The following is a 12,775-nucleotide window of genomic DNA, read 5'->3' as shown; positions in this document are numbered from 1 at the left end:
AAATCAAATTTGTTTTTATTAAATAATTTAAATTCGATTCCTAAAAATTGTATATAAATATTTTTGATTTTACAAGTGTTTAACGTGGATGGTATGATTTTGTTAATACAACACTGAAACGAAGAAAAAAGTTGGTGTAATCTAAATTTAATGAAATCACTCACTAAGTGGTATTTTATGTAAAACATAATTAAATTATAAGGAAATGTGATTTAGAATTTGGTTCAGAGTAGAAGAAAGAAAGCTAGGATTTGGTTTAGGTTAAGATAATGTGTAAAAATAAATGTTATTTAAAACATAAATTTATTAAAATTGTGTTATTAGATTTTTTTAGTAGAAGTAAAAGTATTTAAAAAAAATAAATCTATTAAAATAATGTTGGACATTTTTTTTAAAGATTCTATAACAACTATATATTTTTCATTTATAAATAGATAAGAGCTTTTTAAAGGATCTCAAAGTAAAGAGTAGAATAACTGAGAAATACGTTAAACGAAAATCTTTAATTTAACAATATTTTTCATCTATAAATTTAACATCTTTACTGGTGTTCTTGCACAAGTCTTCTTCATCTACACATAAATATGTCAGTTTATTGAATTGAAATAAACAAAAATGTCACTGAAGATGAAAAGAAACCTGACATATCTAAGCATGCATTATCCATCCATTAAAAATACTGTGGAATGTATATCAATCACTGCTAAAAGATCTATTACTAAAATAAAAGAATCACCTCAAAAATCACCTTAAATGAATCCATTACAAATACTGTGGAATGTATATCAATCACTGCTAAAAGATCTATTACTAAAATAAAAGAATCACCTCAAAAATCACCTTAAATGAATTTGATTGTGAGGTTAAATATATTTTTGTTAGTTGATTTTGGAAATATTTAAAAACAAAATAAACATAAGGCAAATGAAAAAATTAACTTTCAATTCAAAAAATAATGGAAATAAAAATAACTTTATACTAGTGATTATTAAACATGCCAATTAACAAACCAATAACAAATTTCGAATAACACATCTGAGAAAATGGTGAGCAACTACTAAATTTCTTCAATGGTTCATATCCTTTTACTCTAAGAAACAGTTAAGCACGACTAAAATGGCATTAGAATGCAACAAGGGGAACATAAAAAACAACAAACGAAAAAACGGTTTGGTATATCTCACAAGACAAGTATCTCGAAAATAAAGATCTATTACCGTTTTTGAGGATTCCAAATATTTTTCATGAGAATAGATTGGGCAAAATCTCAGGTTGATGCCTACAAGAACAAGCTTACATATTAGGCAATAATTGAATTTCTACACAATGCATAATATTAATATTTTTACTCTCCAGCTACATAAATTATATATTTACCGTAAAATTGTCAAAAGTAAATTTGAATAAATTAAATTTAGACGCTTACAATAATGTAATTAGGATGAAAGAACTAATCCATCCACCAAACTGAAATGTGAATGCGTAGACATACAGGCTTATTTGTTCTGAGAGCTCATCAATGCTGTTTTTTTTCTTAGTTTTGGGAGGTGTTCAATGTTGTTTGTATGAGAGAAAATGAATGTCATCCATATTTTTTTCCAAGGAGATTTTCTTTTTTAATGCTCATTTCCCCACAGGTTGCCCAGGGATTGAGGGTATGTAAGATCAGATTGCCAAATATCGATCTCATTGTCTCCGTGTAGTGTTTTCATGATGATCTGTAGTTTTAAATACCCACGAAAGTCTTGGGCAAAGACAATGGCCTTGGGAAAGGGAATATAAAATTTAGTTAAGAGTGGGGGAAGATGATCCAAGATTTGTTTTGTAGTGACAAGAAGTGGAAAATCCATTGGATGGGAGAATATGAAAAAACAATACTTAGGCTTCCATAATAATTAAAATTTCCTTTTATAAATACCCCACACAAAGGGTTTGAAAATAACAAAGTGGGGAATCTACAATGAATACCCGGAATGAGAATTTTTCAAAGCTATTTTGCATCTGCAAATTTTGACTTTTTCATAGCGGGCCTCGACAATCTTTCGGTTCTTGCATAAAAAAAAAGATATTAGATTGATGGGATAAAATAAATACTTGTAATTGGATATTAAAATAAATCTAAAAAGACTTGTGAATACATCTTTATCTAGTGGACATCCTGTGTAACGTGCCTCAATCATGGCTATAGGGTTTAACCAAGCCTATTGTAATCTTGATCTCAAAGGAAACTAAATCAAAACTGGTTTAAAAGATGGTATAAAATCCAAGCCAAAATGAAAACTCGATACCCAGAAGCACATTAAAAGCAAGAACACAGAAATAACCATTGCGCTAGCAAAAACACCAGTAGAGGAAATATCCGCAGCACAAAAAAAGTAGACACGCACAAGAAAAAAGAGAAATCAGGGAATGCAGTGTAGTTCCACTGAAGTCAAAAACACATTACCATCTCTGACCTGCTCAAACAAGCTTTTGTTTATCTCCTCAATTTGAATAGAGCTAATCTTTATATATATTTTATATGACTATAAAACAGAGAGAAACAGAAACAAAATCTGAAAGCTTCTCTGGAACCCCATCTTGTGTCCTGAATAACTTGAGGGATTGAAACCTCCTTGCTCCAGTGCATGACGCTTCTTCTTCGACATGACCGTTGCGTGTCGCTGCACGCTCTAACTTAGTAGCCGAAGGATGGTTCATATTTTTCCTCTTCATAGTATGATTACCGCACCCAAAACTCCACCTAATTTGCATCCACCGGTGGATCACCTTGGGCTGTTGTGCGATTTCAGCAATAACTCTGTACGTCATTGTTTGCCAATACTGCCAGAATGTAAATCCTGACTGAGAGTAATGAATTAGTCTGGAGTTGGATACTATGTACAAGGCAAGTTGCAACTTGCAACGAGGTGCTGGCGATAAGAAATATCCCGGAATTTTCAGAAATGTCCTATAGCCCTTCGAGCATTTTAGAATGCTATTTACATTTTTTTTTGTTTTTAATTGGTAAAGATCAATTTTTTTTTTGAAACTCTTACCTGCTAGAGGCCCTCAACGGCCGTGACGTGTTCAATTTTGAACAGTTGAATTTTCTGGTAAGTTCCAAAACAAAATAATTGAACAGAGAACAATGCTCTGTTTTCTCCGCAGGATTTTTAACACACGAAAGCTATAACTGATTTCTGAGAATAGAGTATCACACACACACCCACAAAAACTTTGTATTCATTAAAATAAAACTGTTGTTATAAAAATATATTCTTCCTCTGCCTGAGCGATTACACCAAGAACATTTTTTTAACAAAAAAAATTACTCTATCTCCTTTTGAAAAGATCTACACTGCTGTGTGTAAAAATCTTTTACAGTCACTATTAAAAAAACTTTACTTTTACTGATTGTTTCATTCACGTTGCTGCATTACAAACAAAAATAACTTCTTTCTCTGTTGGAGAGATCAGCACACTCTTGTATGGAAATTACACATTCACTGAAAAAACTTACATTGCCCTTTTTCACTGCGGTGTGAAAGATTTCATGATAATTTTTTTTATTGATGCCTGCTTGAATCCTTTTTACATGCTCCCCCTATGTTTTTTTTAACAAAAAAACTTACATGCATTTACTATGCCATACTTCTTGTACATAATAAAAAACAATAAAATTAAGACATTTACCTTAGTATGCCATACTTCTCGTACATAATAAAAAAAAAAAAAATTAAAACATTTACCTATAATCTACGAACATGAGTAAAAAACTATTAGTTACTTCACTGCAGTAAATGGAGGTCAAACCCAAAACTTCACGTAATGTTCATGTGTAGGTCCGTACTTCAACCATATTTTGCGATTTGTGATTTGCGATTTAATCGCATCGCGAAATCACATTCACTGTAAAATAGGGGGATGCTTGAAACAAATGGGTGCAATCTGCGATATGCAATTGGATCGCATTGCAACATCACAATCGGTAGAAATCAAGTGAACAAATGGAGGTAGGTGCATGCCTGCGATTTGTGATCTGTGATAAGATCGCATCGCAAAGTAAAATAGAGTTGTAGTTGAAATTATTATTTCAACGCTCCCCTTTAATTTCAACTGCAAGGTTATCAGTCATACCCAGACAATTCCTCAAAAACCCGAAACTTTTCTATCTCAATAGTTTGGTCAAAATATCAACAGCGTGCTCTTGAGTTCTGTAGTGTTTTAAAATGATTTCTCCATTGTTCACCAATTCCCTGATGTAGTGAAACTTTGTATCAATGTGTTTCGTTCTCTTATGAAACACAAAATTCTTGGATAGGGCAATAGCTGAGCTATTGTCACAAAAAATAATCGTTGCTTTTGCTTACTCTTGGCATAGGCTTCCTAGCATCCTTCTCATCCAAACCGCTTGACACGTTGCTGCTGTAGCTGCCACGTATTCTGCCTCTGCTGTAGACAACGCCACAATGGGTTGCTTCTTAGAAGCCCATGAAATTGCTCATGAACCCATGTGAAAAACATAACCGGATGTGCTTTTCCGATCATCTACACTTCCAGCCCAATCACTATCAGTGTATCCAATTAAATATGAACATTCTGAGACAGTATATAAAATGCCAAACCTTTTAGTACCTTTAACATACCTCAGAATTCTTTTTGTTGTCTGTCAATGTGCTTCTTCTGGCCTCTCCATGAATCTGGAAATTAAACTAACAACAAACATTATATCTGGCCTAGTTGCATTCAAATACATTAGGCTGCCAACTATGCTCTTGTACACGCTAGGATCAAAATCCTTGTTGTTGTCATTTTTGCTGAGTTTTAATCCCATCACTGTGGGAGTGATTGGTGCCTTGTTGTCCTGCATATTAAATCTACCCAACACTTCATTTACATATCTTTCTTGTGAGATAAAAATCCCATTTTCATTTTATCTACTTCTATTCCTAAGAAGTATCTCCGCAAATCCATGTCAGTCATTTCAAATTCTTTTTTCATTACTGTTTTGAAATTTTCAATAAGGCAATCATTATTACCTGTGAAAATAGCATCATCAACATATAATACAACAATTAGTAATTTACCATCTTTTTCTTTGATGTAGAGGGTGGGTTCTCCCTCACACTTTTCAAATCCATTTTCCAGTAGATAGGAATCTATCCTACTGTACCATGCTCTTGGTGCTTGATTCAGCCCATAAAGAGCTTTCTTCAATCTGCACACTTTGTGCTCTTGGCCTTTCTTCTCATAACCTAGAGGTTGATCAATGTAAACCTCTTCCATTAACACTCCATTTAGGAATGCTGACTTCATGTCCATTTGGTAAACTTTCCACTTGTTTTGTGCTGCTATGGACAACACTGCTCTCACGGTTTCCATTCTAGAAACCGGTGCAAAAGTTTCCTCATAGTCTCTCCCATATTGTTGCTTGTATCCCTTGACAACCAAACTTGCCTTGTGTCTTTCTATTTTTCCTTCAGCATTGCTCTTGGTCTTGTAGACCCATTTAACTCCAATGACTTCCCTTCCTTTTGGTAGTTCAACTAAATCCCATGTCTTGTTTTTTTATATGGCATTGATCTCCTCATCCATAGCTTCTATCCATTTATTATCCTTAATTTCTTCTTCGAAATGAATAGGTTCATCAACATGACAATATAATGCAAACAAAGAATTCATACCTTCATTCGCTGCCTCTTGCTCATAAATATCACTTAAATTTCTGAACTTCTTACTTCTTTCATTTGGTGTACAAGTGATTGAAGAAGCACTTGAATTTCCTCTTTGTGGTGTGCTTGGAGAAGCACTTTCATTTCTCCTCAAGGGTGTCCCTTGTTGTCCTTGTGTTGGCGCTGCTGTTTGGGGATGTATTTCAGCCATCTCCTCATCATCTTCATCATGAGACAAACAATTTTTAACATTCACTGTTTTCTATATGCTTCCATCCCAAGCTTCCTCCTCAATGAACTGAACATGTCTACTCACAAAAAACTTCTTGGTAGATGGCATATACAACCTGTAAGTTTTGGATTCCTCCCTGTATCCAATGAAAATACATTTCTCCCCTTTGTTGTTCAACTTCCTCCTTAGCTGATCTGGAATGTGTGCATAAGCTACACATCCAAAAATTTCCATGTGGGTGACTCCTTGCTTTCTCCCACTCCATGCTTCTTTCGGCACTTTGTTCATCACTACTTTTGTAGGACACTATTCAAAATATATATTGCACAGTGTACAACTTCAACCCATTAATCATTTGGCAATTGCTTTCCCTTCAACATGCTCCTCGCCATATCCATGATTGTCGTGTTCTTCCTTTCAGCAACTCCATTTTGCTGTGGGGTGTACCTAGTTGTAAATTTCTTATGAATTCCATTTTCTCTACAAAATCGTAGGAATTCCTTAGAGATATACTCGCCTCCTCTATCAGTTCTCAAAACTTTGATATGAAGCCCACTTCGATTTTCTACAAGTGCTTTGAAATTGCGAAATTTTTCAAACACTTCACTTTTGTTCTTCAGGAAATAAACCGAAGTCTTTTTGGTGAAATCATCAATGAATGTTAGGAAATATTGGCTGCCTGTTAGTGATGGATTTTGCATCGGTCCACATAAATCTTAGTGGACAATCTCTAAGGGTGCCTTTGCCCTTATGCTTTTCCCTGATGGAAAACTTTCTTTGTGTTGTTTCCCCAAGATACAACCTTCACAAAGGTTATCTGGTTTCTCTATCAATGGTAGTCCTATTACCATTCTTTTTCTACTCAACAAGTTAAGACATCCAAAGTTGAGATGTCCAAATCTCAAGTGCCACAACCAATTTTCATCCTTTGGTACGCTTTGGAAAGCCTCTTGGATAACTGCTGCAATTACTTCTTTGTTTTTCAAATTTTCCTTTATTCTGAGAGGGAACATCATGTTCCTCATCATATTCACTTCAGCAATGCATCGTTTGCTGGGTTCTCTATCCATGATGGTGCATACATCATTCTCAAAGAAAACATTGTAACCCTGTTGAACAAACTGTCCAATTCTCAAGAGGTTAAATCTCATTCCAGGAACATAATAGACATCTGCGACGGTTTTCTTTTCACCTTTCTTTGTAAATATTTTCACTTCTCCTTTTCCCATAACATAAATTTTACTATCAGTCCCAAGTGTGACTTGTGACTTCACACTTTGATCTAAAGCAGAAAACAGGGCTATGTTTCCTATCATATGGTTTTTACAATGGGAATCTAGAAACCATATATCATCATTATTTGTTTCAGCCATATTACAAGCTAACAACACATTATCTTGGCTGATATTTTCTTTAGTGATATTTGCACTAGATCTATTATTCATATCATGCTGCTTCTTCCTACATTCATTGGCATAATGCCCATATTTTTTACAATAATAACATTGGACATTGGATTTTTCATATCTTTGTCCTTGAGCATGATGTTGTCCAATTTGTTGGTTGCTGCCTTGGCCTTGGTTCTGATTTGGATTGCTTCCTCTTCCTTGAGTATTTGTTGGACTATTCCTTCCACCTCTGTTTTGGCTTCTACCTCTTACTCTCTTGCTTCCTCTACCTTGACCTCTTCCTCTTCCAAAGGACATCTCGGTCTTAAAGGCTTGCTCTAGAGATGAGTTTTCATTTCTACTCAATCTCTGTTCATGTGTTATCAATGATGCATGAAGTTCATCAACTGAAATGTTTTTGAGATCCTTTGTCTCTTCTATGGTGGTGACAATTACGTCGAACTTTGAGGGTAGGACCTCAATATTTTCTCCACAATCCTCCTTTCTTCAAGAGTTTCTCCATGAGACCTTATTTGTGTGACCAGACCAATCACATGTGTGAAGAATGAGTCAATATTATTTGACTCCTTCATGCACAGGTTCTCAAAATCTCTCCTCAGCAACTGTAGTTTTGTTGTCTTCACTTTCTCCATGCCTTGATAGGTTGTCTTGAGAGTTTTCCATGCTTCTTTGGATGTCTTGGTTGCTGCTATCCTTAGAAACACACTCTCATGCACTGCTTGATACAAAAATACAAGGGCTTTTGAATCCTTCTTCCTATTGCTCTTCAACAGGTCTTTCTCTGCCTGTGTCAAGTTATTAAACTCTTCTTCATCTGCTGGTTCTTCAAACCCATATTCAACAAGTTCCCATAAATCTTGTGAGGCAAACAGGGCTCTCATGGTTATTGCCCAATAGTCATAGTTTTTCTCATTAAACTATGCGAGATGAGTATTAAAAATACCCATGCTGGTGCTGGCCATTCTTGTACTCTCAACTATGCTTCAAATATTTGATTGTGTATTTAAAAATCACTGACTGTTTCTTCAACAACTACACAAAAAACTTTGAGAAATACCTGGATCCTTTCTTGACTGAGTCTTCACTCTGCTGGAGAAGCTGCTGCAGCAAGAAATCATTCCCTTCAGCTTCTTTGACACCTTCAAAGAGCCTGAACAAGCTCTGATACCAGTTTTGGAATTTTTTGGTAAATTCCAAAACAAAATAACTGAACGATGAACAATGCTCTGTTTTCTCCACACGATATTTAACACAGGGAAGCTATCACTGATTTCTACGAACAGAGTATCACAAACACCCACAAAAGCTTTGTATTCATTAAAATAAAACTGTTGTTACAAAAATATATTCTTCCTCTTATTGAGGGATTACACCAAGAATATTTTTTTAACAAAAAAAAGTACTCTGTCTCCTTTTGAAAAGATCTACATTGCTGTGTGTAAAAATCTTTTACAATCATTGTTAAAAAAACTTTACATTTACTGCTTGTTTCATTCACGTTGCTGCATTACAAACAAAAATAACTTCTCTGTTGGAGAGATCAACGCACTGCTGTGTTGAAATTACACATTTACTAAAAAACTTTAATTGCCCTTTTTCACTGCTGTGTGAAAGATTTCGTGATAATTATTTTCTATTAATGCGTGCTTCCATCCTTTTTACATGTTCCCCCTATGTTTTTTTTAACAAAAAAAACTTACATACATTTACTATGCCATACTTGTCATACATAATAAAAAACAATAAAATTAAAGCATTTACCTATAATCTACAAACATGAGTAAAAAAGCATTAATTACTTCACTACAGTAAACCGTTGTCAAATCCAAAACTTCACGTAATTTTCATGTGCAGGCCCGTACTTCAACCATTGAAATTTTGCGATTTGCGATTTAATAGCATCGCGAAATCGCAATTGCTCTAAAATAAGGGGATGCTTGAAACAAATGGGTGCGATCTACGATATGCGATTGGATCGCATCGCAACATCGCAATCAGTAGAAATCAAGTGAACAAACAGAGGTAGGTGCATGGATGCGATTTGCGATCTATAATAAGATCGCATCGCAAAGTAAAATAGAGCTACACTTGAAATTATTATTTCAACAATTCCCACATGTTGATGCCTAAATATTTAAATATTTTAATAATGAAAAGGGATGTAGGGATAATCAACTCCGGTACTACACCAAGCTAAAATCATGACTTAAACAAAAGATATTGACACAATTTTGATACGGTACAACTGGGAATCACTTCCTTAGGGAATGTGTGACCGATCAAATTACGGCTCTCTTACCCTGGTTTGTTATATCTACTTATCAGTTTGATAGTTAGAGGTCGTAAAACCCTGAAAATGACAGGTGTTATTCCAAATATTTTGATATAAATTATTTCAATATAATTATGTTGTGTCATTTAAGCAGTACTTCTCCAATTTTTTTTGGTAAACCTACAATTTAGGGTTTTGTATATCTACTTATCAGTTTCATATTAAGGGTCGTAAAAGCCTGAAAATCACCGGTGTTATTTCAAATATGTTGATATAAATTATTTCAATATATAATTATGTTCTGTCATTTAAGCTGTACTTCTCTAGTGTTTTTTTAAGTTTTTTTTTGTTAAAGCTACAATTTAGCCTAGTCCACTCAATCGGAAACCCCACTGCCCCAGTTCCTGAAGCTAAATTTCGATGGTTCAGCAAAAGAAATTTGAAACCTACATGATATGGAGGTATAACTCAAGATCACAACGGATCATAACGGTCTTCCAGTTGTGTTCATTTATTTTGGTACCATTAGTATTAACATCAATAATAACGTACAACTAATTGGTCTTTGCATGGGACTAGATTATGCTGATAGGTAAGGTTTTTGTAAACTTTTAGTGGAAGGAGACTCTTAAGTTATTATAAATATGTTCCGAAAACTCTAAAATAGATTTCATCAAGGTTGTATAAAGTTAAAGATTGGAATTTTTTTGGAATTGGTTTTCTCGCTCATTTTTAATATTTTTTCTTTTATTACTTCCAAATAAGTAGAATTAAAATAGCTATTTTTCTTTTATTCCTTCCAAATAAGTAGAATTAAAATAGTTGACCATCTCATGAACCATGGTTTCATGAAATTCTATGTGCAGTTAATTTCAAATGGGATCTCTTACTAGATTCATTAAAGGGGGTTTGCTAGCAATTAGTTCATAAAGATTACGTGGCTCCACAATGGGTGAAAAATATAGAAGAGGGGACTGGGGATGCCACTGCTCCACCTAGCCAATGAGCTAGTGGAGTTTAATGTAGAATGTGATTGTGATCTATGGAGATTGTTTCGGAGTTAATAACCATGATGGAAAGGTAGAGATGAATATGGGCAGATAAGAATAAACGGCAATGCATCCGTGTTAAGGAAGGTGAGGAAATAATGTTACTCCAGGTTATTTATTTGCATCCGAGAAGTGTTGATTGGACTATTTCAGATGAAGAGAAGCCACTCGTGGAGGTTACGTTTACCTTGTTGAAGATTAGGGAGAGTGTTCTAGGGGTTGTCCATGTTGATGCATCCAAAGTAGTATTGTTTTTCCCTCAACTGATATATTATCTTTACACTATGGTTGTTTTCTTTCATGTAATAGGGCATCGTTGGTCTCTTTCCTAATTGGTACTCCAAAACAATGGCACATATTTGTCTCCCAACCGATCGCAAAGTCACCAACATGTGGGTATATTAAATACACTATTAGTTGGTTATGGTTTTAGTACTTTACTCTATCCTAACTACACTCCTCAACACATATAATTCATGCAGAAGGGAAGACCGTCGTGTTATTTATGTTTCATGATACAAGGAAGGATTGAGTTTGGGTCTTATGCCTCGACATTGTTGGTGGATTCTTTAGCCCCCTAGTTTTTCTCCAATGCAAAATTCATTTTCTTCTTGTTTATTTTAATTTGGCTATATTGCATTGGCTCTAAATGGCGATTTACATAGTCTCTGTGAAGTGTCATTACAAGGTCCTCGTGCAGTATATTTGGGAGATTGAGAGGGAGAAATATTTGGTTGGTCCAACCCCTTCCCCCAATGTGTTAATTTATTTCATTTCCTTTGTGTGTAATCCCATACCTAGAATTAGCCATATGGGCAATGTTAGTGGTCAAGGGCATAAAGTAGGGTTGGGGTGTATTTAGTTATGGGTTGTGAGGGAATTAAGGAGTCCTTTATTCAATTTTGACTTGCATATTGATTCTTGTGCTCTTAGTATTTGGTTATATAATTGCATCCGCTATTTTCTGTCACCAATTGACTATTTAAAAATCTAGACCACTAGCTCCACAAAGAAAGTGTGCCTCTCCATGGGATTCAATGGTAGTTCTAGGTTATGGGTGCAGCCAATAGGTTGGAGGAAGTGGTGGGGAAAGTTTAGTGCATTACTCTAAATAGGATAGGCTTGGTTGATAGTATATCAATATCTTTCGTTGTCTAGTATAGGTCTTTACGCTAATAGATACTTAGTGTTGTCGTCTCTCTAGGGTTGAAAATTTGTCAGTTGTCTTTAACAAATTTTCCATGTTTTAGAAAATTTGATTTCAGGCCCAATGACTTGTCGAACGGTGCATGTTAGAATGGGGGCAACGTACTATCAAGAGCATGATCGAAGGGGGCACACTCATATGCATCATCAATTGATGGACTTCTATGGATGATACTGGGAACTAACCACATGCCCTATCTAGGAAGAAATTTCTTAAGCCAAGGGTAAGACTTTTGGATGTAGATCCCCTCTCTCTAAGACCGAGGTCTTAGTAGAATGGGAAGATTATATGCCTCATACTTGGCATACCAATGGTTGATTCAAACAATACATGAAAACCATCAAGTTGTATTGAAAAAAAGAAATTATTATTAGGACATACGCTAGTACAAAAATAAGAGCATGAGAATGATATCCTTGATTCATTGGAGCACCTTCACTACCACATAAGTAATGTTTATCGTAGGCTAGAGAGAGTAGAGCAACACCTTGGCATACGTGTTGTGACAAGAACAACTCATAAAGGCTCGAAGGAGACTATTTAGATTACAGTCTTGGATTCAAATCCCTCATAGTAGGAGTGTAGCCCATGAAAGACCTCCAATTATATTTTGATTTTTCTAGTCTCTACAACGAGTTTTCTTCTTGTTTTAGCCAAATTTTAGTAATGAAAAATTGACATGATAAATTTTCATCTGGATGTAATCTATTCTTTTCTCCCGTAATGAAAATTCATCTTTCAAAAAACTTTTTATTTTTTGAAAATTAATTATAATATATATTATTTATTATTAAATATTTCTTAATAATAAAAATTATAACATTTTATCAATTAAAAAAGTTTATATTATTTATTTGTAAATATTTTTCAAAATGAATTAATTTAATAATATTCACCTATTTTATATTCAAATTTAATTATATACTTTGTATCAATTAAAAAAATCAATAAA

This window comes from Pinus tabuliformis, chromosome 3_1 (genome assembly GCF_031772625.1).
Source record: "Pinus tabuliformis cultivar Carrire ecotype Pingquan chromosome 3_1, CPIR1, whole genome shotgun sequence".
NCBI lineage: Eukaryota > Viridiplantae > Streptophyta > Pinopsida > Pinales > Pinaceae > Pinus > Pinus tabuliformis.
This window is presented reverse-complemented; position numbering follows the sequence as displayed.